We start from the raw sequence: 22,330 nt of genomic DNA on the forward strand, positions 1-22,330 counted from the left end.
TAAATAACCTATTGTGTTCTTTAGAAGTTAAATTAGGAATCGCAAATGGAACTTAACATCATTGATTCCAAATTTAACTTATCTGTTCTTGATGGTTTAGATTTGGATCGCAAGTGAAACTTAACATTATTTATCCAAATCCACCTATGTTATTAATTCCATTAAATATTAATTTCTAAAATTATCTTCTAGGACTGCATAGCGAGGCACATGACCTTCTTGGATATGGGAGAAACCACCACCGCCTAGACAAAGTCTTTTAAGGAAAGCTAATATTTAATTTCCTTAAATAACTCTAGGTTTAACCAAAAGAAACAATCGAATCACAAATTTGAAAAACAAAGAAAACACAAACTCGAAAAATAAATTCGAAAAACTAGATCTAATGCCTCTTGTGTTTGGAATTCATACAAAAAAAAAACTAGTATGATGCGGAAGAAAACTACTAGTTATACCTTCTCTTTGTATGTTAATGACCTCGAGATCTTCTGCCATATTCCTCGCCTTGCCTTGGATGTCGTGTGGGCGACGATCCTCCAAGATGAACATCACCCAAAGAGCTTTCTTCTTCCTCCTCTAAAATCCGGTCACCACCACCAATTTAGGAATCAAAGAGAGCAAGGGAAAGGGAAGGGGAGAGATCCGGCCATCATGAGAGAGCACAAGCAAGAGACTAGAATTAGATGCCTCCTCCTCCTCCTCCTTCTTCTCCTTCTCCTCCTTCTTGTATCCGGCCATTTGAAGAAACCACAAGCAATATGTGGCCGGCCCTAGCATGATAAGGAGCTAGGGGGCGACCCTAAGGAGGAGACTAAAGAGAAGAGAGAAAAAGAATTCATTAACCCATGAAGCCTCCTCCCCTTCTTTTATAATACTTGCCCAAGGCAAATAAGGAAAAACTTTTTACAAAAATTAAAATCTTCCTCATGTTTTTCCTTTTCTTTCCTCTTGATTGAATCAATCACCAATCATAGATTAGTTTTAATTTGATTGGATGATGATTTAATCCTATTGGCCGGCCCCTTGCTTGGGCACCAAGCAAGGGTGGTCGGCCCCTATAAGGAAAGAAAAAAAATATCTTTTGTAAAAATTTTATAAACTCTTATAAAATTTTACAAGCTCTCTTTTGATTTCCTAAAGTGGATGTTAAAAAGGAAAGTTTTAAAAATTAAAACCATGTTTTAAAATTTAAAACTTCTCTTCTAAAAATTCCCTTTTTTTAACATGTTTTCAAAAATTTAAATTTTAAAACTTCTCTTCCTTTTTCTAAAACCATGAGGATGGTTAAAAAATGAAAGTTTTAAAAATTTTAAATTTTGTTTTAAAACATGTAGCCTAATTTAAATAAGGAAAGTTTTTAAATTTTAAATCTCTCTTTTAAAACTTGTAGTTTTCTACAAAGAGAAGATTTTAAAAATTCAAAACACCCCTTCCTATTTGAAATATTATGGCCGACCCTTCCTATGCTTGGACACCAAGCATAGGGCCGCCCTCTTGAGAGGAGATGTGGCTGGCCATTGCTTGGTCACCAAGCAATGGACCGACCCCCTTCTTGGACACCAAGATGACCCTTTCTTTGGATGGACTTAAGGGTTTAATGAGGCTACGATAGGGACCTAGAGGAGAAATTAGTTTTGGCCTTCCGATGAGCTTGAGTATCCCGTGTTCGCCCCCAACACACAACTCAAGTTCATCGATAATAACTCATTCCACTAGAGAGTTATTATCGCACTACCGCACCAATCCCAAATTACATTATGGGCTCCTTCTTATCATGAGTGTGCTAATCTCTCTGTGTTTAAGATTACGAATGCCCACTAATTAAGTAAGTTACTGACAACTTACTTAATTAATATCTAGCTCCAAGAGTAGTATCACTCAACTTCATTGTCATGTCGGACTAAGTCCACCTGCAGGATTTAACTATCCTTATGAGCTCCTCTTGGGGGCATTCTCAACCTAGATAACTAGGACACAGATGTTGGTGCGGGTAGCACTAACGGTCTAACCCATGTTTTGATGAATGACAAATAGGTTAAGTTAGTTGTGTTGTTGTCTGACACTTTGATCAAGTGTGCAGGAAAAGTCCAGCTAGGTCGACGGGCTGACCGGATAGCTGGCGAGAAGTCCAAGCGGGTCGACGGGCTGACCGGACGCTTGGCGAGAAGTCCAGCTAGGTCGACGGGCTGACCGGATAGCTGGCGAGAAGTCCAAGCGGGTCGACGGGCTGACCGGACGCTTGGCGAGAAGTCCAGACGGGTCGACGGGCTGACCGGACGTCTGGCAGGTAAGCAAGGTAAGTCACTGGAAGGGAGTGACTGTGAGGACGCGTTCCCGGGAAGGGGACATTAGGCGTCGATCCGGCTTAGATCCATTTCGGATGTCTAAGTCGAGATCGTGACTAGATTCCGGTCTCGGAGAGACGGAATCTAAGTCATACTCTTTTTATTTATCTGTTGAACTTTAACTGTGCTGACAATCTGTTTTACAGGATATACATTTGCCTCGGACTAACTTTGTTTTGCAGGAAAAGGGAGTTTTCTGGAATAAGGTAGTCCGGGCGCCCGGAAGGCGAATTCTATCCAGCCGAGTCGTCGCCACGTGGAGCATGATGGTTTGTGCAGCTACGTCACATTCCAGGCGCCCGGAAGGGATCCAGGCGCCTGGAACAGCATATAAAAGAAGCCCCAGACAGGATCTTCAGAACAATCAATCAAGCTGAGAACCCTTCTACTGCTGGTCTTGCTGCTCGACGCTCAGTGCGACGCCAACAAAGCTCCGACACTACGCTTCGTCTTTTCCCTTTTGTCGGTATTTGTTTTTCAGTTTCATTAGCATTCCCTGTACGGTTCTTTTGTAATTATTATTCCGAATTGCTAGTGATTGCCCAACGAAAGTGGTCAAGGACCACGGGCCTTCGAGTAGGAGTCGTCACAGGCTCCGAACGAAGTAAAACCACTGTGTCTATTTTACTTTTCCGCTGCGTTTAAACTCTTTTTTTTTCGAATCGATATTCACCCCCCTCTATCGAATCTAACGGTCCTACAACAGATTCCTTCTATAATCAACAACACACACTATAAGTAATATCATTTCCCAACTTATCGGGCTTATTGACTTATCGAGTTAAATCTCACCCATTGATAAGTCAAAGAAATAAATAATAAATATATGTGTTTGTTATCATATTAGGATTAAGAGTACACACTTCCATAATAACTAAGGTCTAGTTCTTTTATAAAGTCAGTACAAAAAGAACTTACCTAAAATAGTCATACTCAATACACTTGGAGTGTATCAGTGTAATTTATTAGTTAAGATAAACTAATACTTAATTACACTACGACTACTTCAACGATTTGTTCCTTTCCATCTTAGTCGCGAGCAACTGTTTATAATTTATAAAGAACTGACAACATGATCTTCTGTGTGTGACACCACACACCATGTTGTCTACTATATAAATTAATTAAACAAATTATATTTAACAAATAAATGTAGATATTTGACCATTGTGATTTTTTATTTCTAAATAAATGTTTATACAAAAGTTAGGCTTTTAGTATACACTCTAACACTTCTTCTGTTTAGTTATGTAACTAAGTGCTTTAACTGCTATAAGAGGCTTCTCCATCTGAAGAAGATTAGATAGTGAGCTTTCAATGTCTTGGATTAGCAAACCCCTGATTGCAAACCAAGTAAAGGATTTGCCTCTTTTTTCTGTTTGTTAATTAGTTTCTTTTTATACAAGTGTGTTTATTAATCAAGCTATAAGTCGAGGATGATGTTTTTTTTACAAGGTAATTCACCCCCTCTAGCCAACCGCAAAGGACCAACAAGTGGTATCAGAGTAAGGTCGCTTCAGAAGGACTAACCGTCGATCGAAGCACACGAAATGACTGTAGCTAGCATCTACCCACCAGTGTTCAAGGGGGAGTTCGTGTTTTAGAGACGTCGAATAGAGGCATATTTTAAAATCGATTTCAATATTTTGCTAACGATTAAGTACGATTTTGATATGCCCAAAAGCGGAGAAGGAAAAAAACTTGAGGAGCATCAATGGACTGAGAAGCACCGCAACGACTTTATGAAAAATGGTAAGGATGAGTTCCACCTTCTAAGTGTTCTGCCTGCTCAGGATCTCGATAGAATCGGCAACTACAAGAGTACAAAAGAACTTTGGGAAAAGTTCTTGAAGCTCTATGAAGAACCAAAAGAAGTCGAATCCAACTCCTCGATGGGCACCGAGTCATCGTCAGAAAAATCTGAGACCAAGGGAATTGCCAGAATAGCTCTTATAGCCAAATACCTACCTGAAGATAAAGAAATCTTGTCCGAGATGAGCATCGATGAAGGGGGAGAGTTTTCGGAAGAAAGCAGCGATGAAGGGGGAGCATCTACCGACGAAAATGATATGGTAAGTCAAGTATGTAAAGTTCCTCCAAATCAATTGTCTGAGTGCATTAAAATGATAAGTAGATCTTTGTGTAAAACCATATCTAAGTATGTAAAATCAAAGAAAGAATATGCATGCTTAATAGAAGAAATTGACAAATTAATAGATAAAAATACAAAATTGAAAGATAAAATTGAAATACTAAAAAAAAAAATTCATGCTTAAATTGTTCACATGCTTCAGAAAATTTTTTTAAATATCATCGAAGATTTAAATGATATTTTAGATACTATAAGGATCAAATTGTAAAAGTAAATAGACAAATAGTTTCTAAAAAGTACTTGATAAATCCATCTAGAATGAACTTATTTTGGGTGCTAAAATCATGCTTAAATTGAAAAATCATTATATATGTATGTTTTATTTTTAATTTGATTCATATTCTTACTTAAAATTGTCTAACAATTTTTTGTTTTAATTTCTATTTGAAATTAAATAGATATTAATTTTTTTGAGAAAGATGACTTCATTTTTGATCTGTAGATTCATTATATTACTTTTTATGAAGTTTTATAACAAAATTCATATTTTTCAATTTAGAATTGTTTTGCAGGATTAACTTTGCAAAATTTTTTTTTATGTGAAACTTTATCATTTTCTCTATCTGAGAAAATTTCTGACCGATGGTGAATTTTTTTTAAATTATTTATCCAAATAAAAATTTTTAATATTAAAATATTTTCAAAATTTTAATTTTTGAAAATTTATTTTTTTGTAAAAATACTTGCTCTATTACATTTTCAAAAAAAAATTCATGATTTTTTGAGCTTGGAAACTATTTTTAAATATTTTTTTTAATATAACTTTTTATAGAAAATATTTTATTTCTGCTTAAATTAATTTCATAACTTAGTGATTTTTTTTTCACAGCATTGATTAGTCGGTTTTACCACTATAAAATTTTTCTATAAAGAAAAATATTTCTCAAATTATTTTATCCAAAATTGGTTTATAAAAAAAAAGTCTAGATTTTTCGAAATTTAAATTTTTTTGGATGATAGTCACTATAGTGTTATTCCTTAGACTCTATTTTAAATTTATTTCAAGTTATGCACATAACTTACCCCTATTATTAATGTGATGAAAGGGGAGAAGTAGAGGTTAAGTCTAAGGGAGGGTAACATCTTGATTTTTGCATAATTGAAAAATTTATACTTGTCATTTTTCATGTTATTTTCTTTTATTTTATCCTAACTTAACTTGGGTTGCTCATATAAAAAAAAAAAGAGAATGTAAGTACCCCGTAGTAGTTTTGATGTGATCAACCAAATCAAGTTAGGTCCTGCTATGTTTTGATATTCTGTGTCTAAGTGTGCAGGAACTTAGGAGCACAATAGGTCGAGTGAAAGATGCAGTTAGCGAGAAGGACTACATGAGAGAGAGTCAACGAGCTCGGTGCGTCTGAGGAATGAGGCACTGTGGAAGAATACACTGGCGGACGAGAAGGAGGCACGTGACGTTTCCAAGGGACGAGAAGCCGAAGTGGAAGGTTACTCGAGAAGACAAAAAAATTGGTCCGGGTGAGCCCTATTCCGGATGGCCAAAATCACCCAAGCAAGTGGAGTACACTGGTGGACTAGAAGGAAGCGCGAGACGTTTCTGAGGGACGAGAAGCCGGAGCGGAAGGTTACTCGAGAAGGACGAAAAATGGGTTTGGGTGAACCCTATTCCGAATGGCTGGAATCACCCAAGCGAGTGGAGCTGGAGCGGAAACCCAGACAAAAAGTCAACCTATGGTTGACTTTGGGTCCAGGCCCCTGGAGCTATTCCAGGAGTCCAGAGTTCAGGCGCTTAGAGCTGGTCCCGGTGCCCGGAGTCTGAGCGCTCGGAGCTGGTCCCAGCGCCCGGACCACTTTGGGTGCCGAGGGAGCCCCCAAGGGCACCCTCAACCGTGGATCAAATTTAACAGGGTCCAAGCGCCCGGAACGGGTTCTGGCGCCCGGACCAGAAACATTATCAAGACGCCACCTGTTGCAATCTGGTGCGATGTGGATAAAGTTCTATCCACGTCCATGCGCTTGGAACCCTTACAGGTACTCCGATCAAGGCTATAAATATAACCCTGATCTAGTAGCTAAACAGAACACTTGTAAACAATTTTTCTTCTGTTTAGTTCTGTAACTAAGTGTTTTAACTGCTGTAAAAGGCTTCTCCGCCTGAAGGAGATTGGATAATGAGCTTTCAACATCTTGGATTAGCAATCCCCTGATTGTAAACCAAGTAAAGGATCTGTCTCTTTTTTCTGTTTGTTAATTAGTTTATTTTTATACAAGTGTGTTTATTAATCAAGCTATAAGTTGAGGAAGGTATTTGTTTTTGTACAGGGCAATTCACCTTCTCTTGTTGGTTGCAAGGGACCAACAGAGGAGACATGGATATTTAGATCAATATTAAATATAACTAGGTCGAGATAGACCGAGGGATGGATATCCAAGTTATACTTTGGGTGCCTTGAGTTTTGAGGTACACTAGACATGACCCGCTTAAGAGGAGGCCACATATTAAGCATCATTGATCATTCATCTTATGAACGAGTATAAATTATCTTTAACTTAAGACATTCATTTATTCTATGCGTAGAGTTATGTACTTTGATGCTGTTAAAAGTAGTCTTTAATCATTTTAGGATTAATACGGTTGTTGAGTGTATAACAAAGCATAGAGAGAATAGTGTTGAGTCAATAGAGGATTCATCACTTTCTTGGATTAGAAGTTAACGTCCTAGCCGTTTGATAGAGATATTAGTTATTCGAAATCCATGGTCATGAAAGGAATGATTTATCATTCAAGAGGAGTCTATTATATCTTGAAAATCAAGTAAAACAATTAATTTGGTGATGATACATAATGTATCGAATTAATTAGGATGTAGGCTAGATAAGATTGAATTACACAGTAATCGATTCATAGTGGTTTATAATTTATGACTAATATTAATTTTATCATATTGAGTGGCTAAAAACTGTTGCTAGACGGTTACCTTAGTCTACGTATGGATTTACATTGCCTTCATGTATAAAAACTAGAGGGTCTCACGCATAGTACATAGACATGAACATTATTTATAATTGATTACTTTAATGGATACTAAAATTAATCAATTTATTATTTCAAAATAAGAATTATTTGGATTATTAATTAATTCTAAAATGTTGAAAGTTAATTTGGGTCAAGATCAAATATAGTTTTATTTGATTCAAAGAAGAGGAAATAGAGAATTTGGATAGACATAATTATGGTGATCTTTGGAAAATTTGAAGAGCCATAACTCTTCATATTCCTTAAAGAATTAATGGAGGTCATAATTCTACTTAAATGAATAATTAATGGAGGTCATAATTCTACTTAAATGAAGAATTAATGAAGACCTTAATTCTTCATCTTCCTTGAAGACTATAAATAGCCACCCTTGGAAAGGTTGGAAGTATGAACTCTCTCTCCACTTCTCCCTCGAAAACTTCTTTTTCACTTTCTTCCATTGAAAGAGATCGATAGTGTAAGTACCCTATGATAGTTTTGATATAATCAACCAAGTCAAGTTAGATCCTGTTATGTTTTGATGTCCTGTGTCTAAGTGTGTAGGAACTTAGAAGCATAGGAGGTCGAGCGAAATATATAGCTAGCGAGAAGGATGACACGGGAAAGAGTCGACAGGCTCGGTGTGTCTGAGGGGTGAGGCGTTGCTGAAGAGTATATTGGCGGATGAAAAGGAAGTTTGTGGTGGTTCCGAGAGACGAGAAGCCATAGCAGAAGGTTGCTCGAGAAGGCCGGAAAATAGGTTTGGGTGAGCCCTATTCCTGATGGCTGAAATCATCTAAGCGAGCGGAGCTAGACAAAAAAAATCAATTTGTTGTTGACTGTGGTCCAGGCGCCCGGAGTCTGGGCGCCCTGAGCTAGTCTTGGTGCCCGGACCACTTCGGATGCCGAGGGTGCCCTCAATTGCGGACCAAATTTTACAAGATTTTGGCACCCAAAGCGGGTCCAAGCGCCCTAACCAGAGAGTTTATTAAGATGTCACCTGCTGTAATCCGATGCGATGTGGATGAAGTTCTATCCATGTCCAGGTGCTTGAAACCCTTCCTTGAATGGTTCGGGGGGAGAATTTATACCTGGTATTTTTTTTATGCCCTCAAAATTGTTTTGAAAAGTAATAAATACCTTGACATTACTTTAAATTGTGTTTTACTTTTTTTTCGGCTTCCAAAATCTATATTTTGTAAAATATATTTAAAAATATGATATGCGTTAAAAATGGGTGTTTTACAAAAATCATTCAAAACTTACCTTCAAAATTTACTTTGAAAAATGACTCTTAAAAAATGAAAGTGTTTCAAAAGATTGCATCCAAAAAATGCTTAAAATATTTTGAGAAATACTTTGAAAACTATTTTCAAAAACACTTTATAAAAATATCATTTTTCTTTATAAACGGGTATCCTTTATAAAACTTCCAAACTTTTTTTTAACAAATAATTTGTAAAACTTTTTCAAAAAAAAACTTGTTGTTGAACAGTATTTTCCAATCCATCTTGACAAAAATCTTTTAATGTTACAAATGTTTTTACTTACTGACTTAGTACATTTTTATTGACTTTAGTTAGTTTCTATATTCTTCATCAACATTTTTCATGTTCCTTTACATATGTTGATTCATTTGTCAGCACGAATTTTTGATAAATGTCAAAGGGAGAGAGTTAGAGTTTAAGTTAGAAAATCAGGAAAACTTAATCCTAAAAATGATCAAGAAAACAAAACTAACTGTCTTAATTTAGACTTCTCTTACATCATTTTATATGTTGTCGTATATTTTTCCTAACTTTAACTCAGGTTGTCATTTCACTAAAAAGGGGGAGATTGTTGGTATAGTTTACACTAACGGTCTAACTCATATTTTAATAAATGATAAATGAGTTAAGTTAAGTGTATTTATGATCTAAATACTTTACCAAGTGTGCAGGACTTGACGGGTCTGAAGGACCTAATACCAAGCTAAAATCCAACTAGGTCCGAGAGATCGGATAGCTAGTGCGAAGTCCAGATAGGTCAACAGACCGACCTGATATCTGGTAGGAAGTTTGGTTGGGTCTGCGGGACCTGATAACCGACAGAAGTCCAATTGGATCTGTAGACCTGACAACTGGCATGAAAACCTGGTGGGTAAAGAGACTAGTCAACCAACTACAAGTTGGTAAGTAAAAGTAAGTTACAAGAGGAGAGTGACTCGATGAGGACTTGTTTCAATTAAGGGACAGTAGGCGTCAGTCCAGTTTATGTCCATTTCAAACGCCTAAACTGAGACATTGACTAGATCTGGTATCGGGGAGACAGAGTCTAATTACTACTTAATATTATTGTGTTAACACTTGTCTTGTAGGTTATTATTTAGTCTATTGGATTAACACGCTTTGTAGGGCAAAAAGAGCACAAAAAGCCTCGGGTGAACAATACCCGAGGCGTCTTCTAGGGGATGGAAGGCGCCTTCAAGCACTAAAGGAGTCTTCAGTGTATGGAAGGCGCCTTCCACAGGATAAAGTTCAGAATTCATCTAAGATAAGGACTGAGCCGTTCGGGATCAGAATTGTCGCATTGGAAACACCTTCAAGACCTTTGAAGGCGCCTTCCATGCTCAATAAAGGGAGTGCTCGCCCAAGCCATCAAACAACTCACTCTAACGATCCTCTGCACTTCCGATTGAACTTCCAAATGCTCTGGCTTCCTGCTACAACTCTGCTGCAACACTGCCACGCTAGTCTACCGCTAAGAAGCCGACCAAACATCAAGCTCAAGCCAACCTTCTTCGAAAGAGTGTTTGGTAATCTTTTATTTTATACACTTAATTATTGCAAAAAGACAAGTGTAGTGTGTTGCAACTGTTCTGAATTTTCTTTGTACTCAATTCCTTCTTCCGGAGATATCAGAAGAGGAATTTTAGTGGATTACCCATTGATAGGTCTGAGAGACCTGGGTTTTAGAGTAGGAGTCACCAAAAGCTCTGAATCAAGTAAAATTGACCGTGTCTGTTTCTATCTTCTTACTTGCTTTTAATTTTCTTATTTTTCCGTTGCATTTACTTTGATCTCAAAATGAAAACAAAGTTTTTCAAAACCACATGATTCACCCCCTCTCACGTGCGACTCGATCCAACATGATGTTCTTGGTTATTTTTGGGAGAATGATTCCCTAGTTTAGGTTCTTTTCCTAAGCCCCAAATGGTTTGTATGAATAGAGGATTTCAGATTTCTTGAAGGGATAGTTTCCTCACTAAATTTTAAAGGTTGTCCATCATGCTCTTACTTTACACGTTTGTGTATGTCCCTTATCTTCTAGTTGCTTTAAATCCTTCTTATAATACTTAAAATTAGAGAACTCAAGTTTAATGTATAGAGAACATTTTAGGTGAATTAATCTAAATTTAATGTCATTTAATTACTGGTGAAATGTTTAGGATTCTTTATACTTCATGAAATTAGATCATTGTTTATAGTTTTAATATTTCATATAGTTTCTTCATTTTTTTATGCATACAATGGCCCTTAAAATTAGGGAACTTGTGGTTAATGTATGGAGAACATTTTAGGTGAATTAATATGAATTTAGTGTCATTTAATTATTGGTGAAAACGTTTAGAATTTTTTATAGTTCATGAAATCGGATCATTGTTTATAGTTTTAATATTTTATGTAGTTTCTTCATTTCTTTTATGCATACAATGACCCTTAAAATTAGAGAACTCGTGGTTAATGTATTAAGAACATTTTAAGATATTTTATCATAATTTAAGGTCCTTTAAATACTGTGTGAATAATTAGGGATCTTCACATTGCATGTAGTAGTTTGATATGTACCAATTAAATTTCAGTTTACATCATTTCAAATGTTATGAAATCAGAAACCTTATTAACTAATTAATGGGATGAAAGTTTAGGATCCTTACGGTTCAATAGGTTAAGCTATAAATCATGTCTTTCCCTTACATTTATGTTTAAGTTGTTATGCATGCTCATGCTATGTTGATGTAGAAGTCCATGCTTAAGCTTATGACATGAATTTACCTGCTTATGTTTAGGTTTACGATTATGTCATGTTTAAGTTGCTATGCATGCTCATGCTATGTTGATGCACAAGTTTATATTTAAGCTTATGATATGAATTTGTATGCTTATGTTTTGGTTTACGATTATGCTATGTTTAAGTTGATATGCATGCTCATGCTATGTTTATGCACAAGTCTATGCTTAAGCTTATGATATGAATTTACCTGCTTATGTTTAGGTTTATGATTATGCCATGTTTAAGTTGTTATGCATGCTCATGCTATGTTGATGCACAAGTCTATGCTTAAACATACGTTATGAATTCGCATGGTTATGTTAAGATTTACAATTTGTGCCCATGTTTAAGTAGAAATTACGTTTATGTTAAGTGCATGATTATGCTTATGTCCATGTTTATGTAATGAATGTGGTTGAGTGTGACCGGTGTCCCTAGCCCGGGAGCTCACCAATTCTATGTGGTTGAGTGTGACCGGTGACCTTAGTCCGGAGCTCACCAAAAATCTAAGTAGTAGAGTGTGATCGGTGATCTTAACCCGGGAGCTCACCAAAAATTTATGTGGTAGAATGTGACTGGTGTCCTTAGCCCGGAAGTTCACCAAATCTGTGGTTGAGTGTGACTGATGACCTTAGCTCGGAAGCTCACCAAACCTTAGGTAGTTGAGTGTGACTGGTGACCTTAGCCCGGGAGCTCAACAACCCTGCGTGGTTATGTTTATGGATGTATATATATGCTCATGATTAAATCTATTCTTATGTGTATATTTATGCCATGCAAGTATACTTATGTATATGCTTTTGTACATGCTCATCATTATGTCTATTTTCATGCTTAGCTTATTTACATGCTTATGCTTACGTTCGTATGCCTATATCAATGCCTATGCTTATGTTCATGTCCATAATATGTCAGTAGGTAAGTCCTAAGATAGCTAGCATGGGTATCCCTTAGTACACTAGATTATAGGCATGAACTATTGCATAACATGGTACTGACTATACTGAGTCTCTCGACTCATAGATTATAACTTTATTTTTCAGGAAATGAGACGAATGAGGTAGAAGACAATGACCAGTGAGTCAGCTCAAGACCTTGGCAGTACAACCCGAATACCTTTTAGTTTAGTTCCGCATAGCTACATGTTTCCGTTCGTAGAATAAGTTCTGGGACCATATGACCAGTGTCAAATGTTGCTAGTAGTTATTTTGTTTCGAGTAATTCAGTTAAATTGAGACTATGCATGGTTGTAAGTGCAATTATGATTCGTGATGTCCTCATGCTTGGACACATACATAAAAAAAACTAGGGGTGTTTCATTGTCGATCCAAGAGGCTAGTACCAAATGGATCATGTCAAGTTCTTGATTTAGTGTGCGTGGATACCACTAGAGGAGTCATACGTGGAGCTCTCATTTGTTTGTGATATCATTCACTCTATTGAGAACTATGAGGTATGTTTTATTTCATGTTATTTTATTTAAAACTATATGTACCAAGAAGAAATCCATGATTTAAGGGAAAAATCAAATTTTAATATATGTATTTCACTACGCTCCAATTCCAACAGGTCAGACAATCAATTAGGCATTTTCACACATGCTGAGAATTAACCACAAAACCTATTGCATCAAACACTCATGTAGGAACCAACTGCGTCAACCCGTGGGGCACTATATAAATGCAAATATATTGGAGCAAAGATGAAGTTGTCATCTTAGTGGCCATTCCAAGGTGACCCCACACTCTCTGGAAGGGATTAAATCATGGAGATATAATTTGTCCTAACACAACGACCCTTTACATGGGGAGATCAAACACCAAAGGAGATATTTTTACACTACTGGGAATTGATTCCAAGACCTATTGAAGCAACAAAGAGTGATATTATATATATATATATATATATATATATATATATATATAATTTCAAATTAAAAAATATTACAACCCTAAATATTATATCCTAAATTCTAAATTCTAAATCCTAAAAAAAATGCGTACCCTAAACACTAAATCACAAATCCTAAATCCTAAACCCAAAGCTAACAAAAAAATTATGCACCCTAAATACTACATACTATACCATGTGAGTATCCAAATTTTTGTGTTTGAATTTTTTTAGCTTGAAACTATAACCCAATCCATGAAACCTAAAGGCAAAAATCTAATTGCCTTAAACCTAACTAAAATAAAAAATAAACAAAAAATGAAAAAAAAAAAAAAAAAAAAAAAAAACTCTTGCAACAATTGAGACATCTCGAATGGATTGGAGGCACAGAGTTTAGGGATTGAGTTATGGTGTTCAACCTAAAAAAATTAAAATAAAAAAAAATTAAATGCTCATGGGGTATAATATATAGTATTTATGACACGTAATTTATTTTGTTTGGATTTTTTTTAAAGCTTTGGATTTAGGAATTAGGATTTAGGGTTTAGTATTTAGGGTATGGTATTTAGCTTGCGTAATTTTTTAAAATATTTTTTAAGATTTAGGATTTATGATATAATATTTAGAGTGCATAATATTTTTTTAATCCAAAGTTTTAAAAAATAAAAACGTAGTTAATATCCTGTGTGCTCATAATCACGCATTGTGTGGCACACAGGATATCAATATTATATATAGAGAGAAAGCGCAATGTTACCCTATATACTTTATGCCGCATACCCTATACACATCTCAATATTTTTTTGATTTGAAAATTATTTTGTGCTTAATACTATAACTTAACTAGGGGTGTAAATGAACCAAGCCGCTCATGAGCTATTCGAAACTCGATTCGCTAAAAGCCCATTTGAGCTCGTTTAATATAAGGCTCATTAAGATAAACAAACTAAGCTCAAGCTTCACAATATTCAGCTCGTTAGCTCGTGAATATGTTCGTTAAGCTCATAAATCAACTTTTAAATAAAAAAATAGTTTTGATATTAAATTTATAGATTTTACACTCTACTTATGAAACATATAGACAAATTATTAAATTTCTTTATTAGAATAAAATTATAAATTTTAATAAGAATATTATAATTTTTCTAAATATGTAAATTAATTTTTAATAAATATTTAAATTTATAATTTATATTTATTAAGTTCGTGCTCGGCTCGATTATAAACGAACCAAACTCAAACATTCAAGAGTTTGGCTCGGTTCAGTTCGATTACACCCCTAAACTTACCCCTAAACCCTAGATGTAAAATCTTATTGGAATAACCGAGAACTTAAAGTTTTGAGATGGTTCGAATAATATTTGATTCGCATTTGGAATTATAGAGCTCGAGCAGAACTTGAACATGCTCGATAATGTTTTCAAGCAGAATTCAAATCTACAATAATTTCTTAGAATGTTTGCGAGTCGTTTGCAAGATTTTATTTAATTTATTATATATTTATTTTTATATATATACTTATTAATGGTTAATAGGTTATATTCTAATGGGCTATTGGGTTAAGTCATCACCCATCCCTGCTCTTTTTACTAACCGTTTAAGTACATAACCATAATGTTTACAAACCCTAGCCCATGCTTCAAGGCTTCAATGCTGCCACTGTAAACATATAGTGGAAGGAGGTTGAAGGCAACGAGCCGACGACAGAAAGTTGAGGGTAGAATAGCGTGGAGAACTTGAGGTCGTGTGATCGTGCTTCTAATGGTCAGGAACTCGGGATCTAAAGAGTGAGAATCACACGCAAGCTTCTTTCTCTACCTCGACGTTCTTAATCAAGGAAAATCTGAAACATAAGTCTCTTCTTTGTCTTCTCAAACTATCTCTCTTTTTTAGCATTTTATATTTGAGTAATAAATTTAGTTTAATTTTTAGAATTTTATATTTGAGTTTACTAACATGTGTAACCCTCGTACATTTTATCTTGTGATATTTTGCACAGAGTGAAGTGGTGAAATTATCAAAAAATTTAATTTTATGAAGCATTTGTATGTTTTGCTTACTAGTGGCTAAACTGGGAAATGTGTAGCAGATTGAAGCGGAGTAGATGTACGATTTTTTTTTCATCCGTTTTTGTTTATTTTTCTGAATTGAGGAATGTAATGGCAGATTAAAACAGGATAGCAGTACGAACTTTTTATTTTCATCCATTTTGGTTTATTTTTTTGAATGGTGAAATGTAATGTTAGGTAAACTTTTAAACAACTTAATTTGGATGTTAGGTGTTGTATATTTCAAAATATATATAGTGATCTTCTATTTTGTTATAAATTATTGAACTATTATTTTATTTATTGTCCTTAGTTTTACTCTGTGGAAATTTATTTTATTTTTTTTCTAAATTATTTGAATTGGAAATGAGTGTTGTATGAAATTTTTATTCTATTTTTATATTATTGATGCATTCGTCATTTTATATATTTTTATTCAATTATATATATATATATATATATATATATATATCAAGCTCAAATTTGAACATTAATATTTTTATAATATTTGACTCGATTCAATTCGTTTATACCTCTAGGCTTGACTGAGGACATGAATGTTATTTGAGTAACAAATAAAGTCGTCACTTTAATGATCTTTCTAAGACAATTCCATACTCTCTAGAAGGAGGTAAATTATGGGAGTATTTAATCTAGCAAACGACACTTTGCACAAGGAAGATTAGACACCCATATTTTGCACACTCATTGGAAATAAATTCTAAGACCTATTGAAGTAATCATCAATATATAAGTATTAACTACATCAATCAATCCATAGGGGTATCTATAAATACAATATGTTAAAGTAAATGATGAAATCATTATCTTAACTATTCCTCTAGAATGACCTCATGCTTGGTAGAAGAAGGCAATTAAGGAGGACATTTGCTTAGTACAATGATCCTTTATCGAGGAATCAAGCACAAAATTTATTAAAGTATCCATTTATACAGGTAACATCTGTGTAAACAAGTGGGACGTATAAATGTAATATGTTTTGTTGTTTCCGGTAAATTCTGGAGTATGTAAATTGATCGTCGAGGCTAGTGTTCGACACTATCTCCGTAAACGATATTGCTCCGCTACGGTGCTTAACGGATTGTTGCAATTCGTTCCCAAGATACAACGACGACAATCGTCTCGGAATCGTAGCACTCCGACTTCCGAGACCAGCGAACCTTCTCGTAGGCTTCTTGGACTCTTGAATGCACAAGATGAGTGAGTGAATACTTGAGGAAGAGAAGATTAAGTTGAGTGATTTGATTCCAATCTGGAGGGTTCTATTTATACAGAAGGAAGAGGCTTTAGGGAGGGGTGTGACCTTTGGGTGGATTAATCTGGGCCGTCCGGACTGAAGAGTTATAACCCTTCACATAGCCCCTTTAATCTCATCCATCAGATTTAAGAGTTGTGACCCTCAGATCTATCAGCCATCGGATCTGGATCCATTGATCCGATGCTTCAGATCATGTCTCATCCCAAGCCGTCAGATCGTGACTCATTGTGATCCAACGCTCTAGATCGCATTACAAGTGATCCACCATACTTCTTTGATCAACGTTGATCAACGGCTGCCATCCGTTCGCCCAACCAACTGTCCAGTCATCTCCCTTTGCCCACGAGGATGCCACATAGGCACTGCCATATCAGGTACTAGCCTGACACGTCACCCGAGTGCCATGTAGGCACTGCAATGTCACCTGGAGCATAAATTTAAGCTCCTCAATGCTCCTCGCGACGATGCAAAGTGCAAAGTGCAAAGTGCGCCTACAAAGCGCCCATTGCGCACGTGCGCACGTGGCGGGTGGTGGGCTCACAGGTGCGAGCACCTGCTCGCCCCTGAGCAGAGAGTACCTGGTACTTTTCTGAGTTAACTCCAATAACTCAACATCATTAATAAGTAAGGAATGCACATCGGAAATTTCCGATGTGGGACTATTCTCCCTTGCATTTCCTTAATGAATAACCAACGTTATTTTGGGCCGACTTTGAACATTAATTTCTCATTCACCCTTAATCGGTTTTGAGCAAATTAATAGTCTAAATCTATCTACGCGAAACGTAGATTTCAATTTTGAAGTCAATTACGACTTTCAACAATTGATGGCTTCCGATTTTTCCTCCTCAAAATCGTATTGGTCCATTTAGGCCCCAATATCCAACAATCCCCCACATGAATGGAAATTAATGTAATGCGTGTATGCATGCTGACACTTTACAAGAGTCCAATCGATAAGTCACTGCATCGGGAGAGGTAGCTTGTGGCTTTGAACCTTCCGTAGTGGAATGCTATCGAGTATACTAGGCTGCGCAGTGAACGTGATGTCTTGAACTGCTCAGCTGTTTGTGTATACTAAGACAATAACACCCACACAGAGACCTATCTCACCTACTTTAGGTTCTCATGGTTGGTTCCGTTTTGGCCATGGACACCATCTTGGATTCATGAGTGTTTCATTGAAGCGGCCTGTCTTCACACTCACATAGGTGACACTTCTATCAAGAGTATCCTACCATACTCCACCTTATAAGGTATAGAAGTCACTAAAAGCATAAGCTTAACCTCACTACATGAGGTAGGACAATACAAATTCATCCTAGGATTGGGATAGAGATAAACTATCTCCTGTGCTGAACCACAACTTCTGAAACTTTGTTGTCCCATTGAACCAAGATCTTGGGATCTCCAGTCAACAAGGTTGGGTTTTCCACTTCAGTCGTTTTCAGTTGTAGATTTTTTAATCCCATTCCTCTTGATGAGCAGTATACTTGATCTCGACTCAACCCTTTCGTAAGAGGATCTGCCAAATTATCTTTGGTCTTAACATAGTCGATTGCAATCACTCCATTCGAGATCAACTGCCTAATGGTATTATGTCTACGACGTATATGTCTTGACTTCCCATTATACATACTACTCTGTGCCCTTCCAATCGCCGATTGACTATCACAGTGGATCAGTACGGCAGGTACAGGTTTTTCCCAGCTCGGAATATCTTCCAAGAAGTTCCGCAGCCATTCAGCTTCCTCAGCTGCTTTGTCTAGTGCTATAAACTCGGATTCCATAGTTGACCGAGCAATGCACGTCTGCTTAGTGGATTTCCAAGATACTGCTCCCCCACCGATCGTGAATACATATCCACTAGTGGATTTGGAGTCTTTTGTATCTGATATCCAATTAGCATCACAATATCCCTCCAACACAGCGGGATATTTTCCATAATGTAATCCATAGTTCATAGTATATTTCAAATATCTAAGAACTCGCATCAATGCCTTCCAATGGGCGTCGTTTGGATTACTGGTGAAACGACTCAGCTTGTTGACCGTACAGACAATATCCGGACGTGTGCAGTTTGTAAGATACATCAAACTGCCTATTATCCGAGAGTATTCCAACTGCGATATGGTCTCACCATGGTTTTTCGCTAAGTGTTGACTTAGATCCATAGGTGTTTTTACAGTAGAAAGATCGTACGCATTGAATCTTTTCAATACTGATTCTACATAATGGGATCGTGTTAGAACTATCCCCTCTGATGTCCTGAGAATTTTAATTCCCAATATAACATTTGCTTGACCCATATCTTTCATATCGAAATTTTTGGTCAACATTTTCTTTGTTGTCATGATTACATCATGATTACTGCCCATTATTAGCATGTCGTCTACGTACAGACAGACGATTATATAGCCTTTGGGTGTGTCTTTGACATAAATGCATTTGTCACATTCATTTATTCTGAATTCGTTTGACAGCATTACTTTGTCAAATTTTTCGTGCCATTGTTTAGGCGCTTGCTTAAGTCCGTATAACGACTTAACAAGTCGACACACCTTTTTCTCATTTCTTGGAGCTATGAACCCTTCGGGTTGCTCCATATAAATTTCTTCTTCCAACTCACCATTTAAGAACGCAGTCTTAACATCCATTTGATGTATTTCAAGGTCATACAGTGCTGCAATGGCTATTAGCACTCGTATGGACGTAATCCTTGTTACCGGTGAGTAGGTGTCGAAGTAATTAAGGTCTTCCTCTTGCTTGTACCCTTTGGCTACAAGTCTGGCCTTATACTTGTCAATTGATCCATCAGCTTTATACTTGCGTTTTAGTATCCACTTACAACCTAATGGTTTATTACCAGAAGGAAGGTCTACTAATTCTCAAGTATGATTATTCATGATAGACTCAATCTCACTATTGACAGCTTCTTTCCACATTGGAGCATCGGGACTAGAGAGAGCCTCACTTAATTTTCTTGGTTCCATTTTTGACATGAAAGTCATGTAATCTGGCCCGAACAATTTCTCAACTCTAGCCCGTTTGCTACGACGTGGCTCTTTGTTTTGATCGTCAATAGTTCTTTTATAACAGCTAAGTTCGGTAACGACATTCTCGTTTGAACTTCCGTTGTTATCATTTTCAACATTTCCTTTCTTATTTGGGAATACGTTTTCAAAGAATATTGCATTCCGAGATTCTATGGTTGTTCCCACATGAATATCAGGAATGTCTGATTTGTGAACTAGGAAACGATATGCACTACTATTATGGGCATATCCGACAAATACCGCATCGAACGTTTTAGGTCCGATCTTTACTTGCTTTGGTTTAGGTACTTCGACCTTTGCCAAGCACCCCCACACTTTCAGGTATTTGTACGATGGCTCGCGGCCTTTCCATAGTTCATAAGGAGTTTTATCACTTTTCTTATGAGGGATTTTGTTGAGAATGTGATTTGCCGATAATATTGCTTCCCCCCACAAGTTTTGAGGTAAGCTGAATTTATCAACAAGGCATTCATCATCTCTTTTAGTGTCCGATTTTTACGTTCGGCAACACCGTTCGATTGAGGTGAGTAAGGTGCCGTTGTTTGATGAATAATGCCAGATTCTGAACAAAATTCATTAAACGGTGCACCATATTCTCCACCTCTATCGCTACGAATTATTTTAATTCGTTTGTCAAGTTGATTTTCAACTTCTGTTTTATAAGTTCTAAATGCCTCTAGGGCTTCGTCTTTACTTCTTAAAAGAAAGACATAACAGAACTTTGTGCAGTCATCGATAAAAGTAATAAAATACTTTTTACCTCCTCTAGTTTGCACAAATTTCAAGTCGCATAGATCACTATGTATTAACTCTAGAGGAGTCGTTGACATTTCCACCGAATGAAAAGGTAGTTTCGTCATTTTTGCTTCCACGCACACTTCACATTTGTGTGTTCCGTCAACATTGACGTTTGGTAATAAATTTAATTTGACGAGACGTTTAAGAGTATTATTATGCACATGTCCGAGTCGATCATGCCACAAATTAAAACACTCAACAACATAGCTGGAAGCATTTATTTTATTACCATCATTATTTCGGAGTACAGGCATTACAACCATTTTGAATAGACCCTTTTCTAGGTACCCCTTTCCTACGAAGATATTATTCTTCGTAAGTACAAAGTTGTCTGACTGGAACACTAGCCTAAATCCGGCCTTAACTAGTGCCGCTCCAGAAACTAGGTTCTTACTGATGTCGGGAACATAGAGTACATCAATGAGTGTTAGCTCCTTTCCGGACGTCATCTTCAGAACAACTTTTCCGAGTCCGACAATTGGCGACGTCATGGAATTACCCATATAGAGCTTCCTGCCATTTATTGGAGTATACTTGGAGAACATCGCCTTATCGGAACAGATATGACGAGTTGCTCCAGTATCAATGAACCACTGCTTCGGGTTGGTATCCACCAAGTTGGCTTCAAATACAACCGCAGTGAGATCCAAGTCCTCAAGAGAGGTTGCGACGTGGTTCGCAGCATCCTTTGGCCCCTTGGTTGGCTTCTTCGGGCGTCTGCAGTCCTTGGACAGGTGTCCTGCCTTTCCACAGTTGTAGCAGGATCCCTTGAACTTCTTCGCTTGTGCCTTCTTCTTGAACTGTTTCGGCTTTTTAGCGTTCGGCTCGACCAGGTTGGACATATCGTCTATAGTCCGCTTGGTTCCTCTGCAGTCGGATAACTTTCGATTATCCTCCTCTATTCGTAGCCTCAGGATCAGGTCTTGCAGCCCTATCTCCTTTTGCTTGTGCTTTAGGTAATTCTTGAAATCCTTCCATGACGGAGGGAGCTTCTCAATTACCGCAGCAACTGCGAATGACTCGTTCAGCTTCATTCCTTCGGCGTCCAGATCATGCAGTATTAATTGCATATCTTGGACTTGAGATGAGACGCTCTTTGAGTCCACCATCTTGAAATCCAGAAACCGGCCGACGATGAATTTCTTCAGTCCGGCATTTTCGGTCTTGTATTTCTTCTCAAGCGATTCCCACAAAGATTTCGCTGTTTCCAATGAACAATACACGTTATACAACGTGTTGTCCAAGGCGTTGAGAATGTAGTTGTGACACAAAAAATCTCCGTGCGTCCACGTATCGCAAGCAACCTTGCTACCGTCCGTAGCGACTGGCGGGTCTTCACGCAAAAACCGTACAAGGTTTAGCGTTGTTAAGTAGAACAGCATCTTCTGCTGCCATCTTTTGAAGTCGGCTCCGGTGAATTTCTCCGGCTTTTCTCCGTGCGGAATGGATGTCGGAACGGCGGTCGGAACGGCCGTCGGAACAGCGGTCGGAATGGCGGTTGGAACGTCGTTGGTAGCCATATCAGTTTGTACGGAATATCGTTTACGACTGTTGTTTCCGGTAAATTCCGGAGTATGCAAACTGATCGTCGAGGCTAGTGTTCGACACTATCTCCGTAAACGATATTGCTCCGCTACGGTGCTTAACGGATTGTTGCAATTCGTTCCCAAGATACAACGACGACAATCGTCTCGGAATCGTAGCACTCCGACTTCCGAGACCAGCGAACCTTCTCGTAGGCTTCTTGGACTCT

Source organism: Zingiber officinale, chromosome 8B, assembly GCF_018446385.1.
Source record: "Zingiber officinale cultivar Zhangliang chromosome 8B, Zo_v1.1, whole genome shotgun sequence".
Taxonomy (NCBI): domain Eukaryota; kingdom Viridiplantae; phylum Streptophyta; class Magnoliopsida; order Zingiberales; family Zingiberaceae; genus Zingiber; species Zingiber officinale.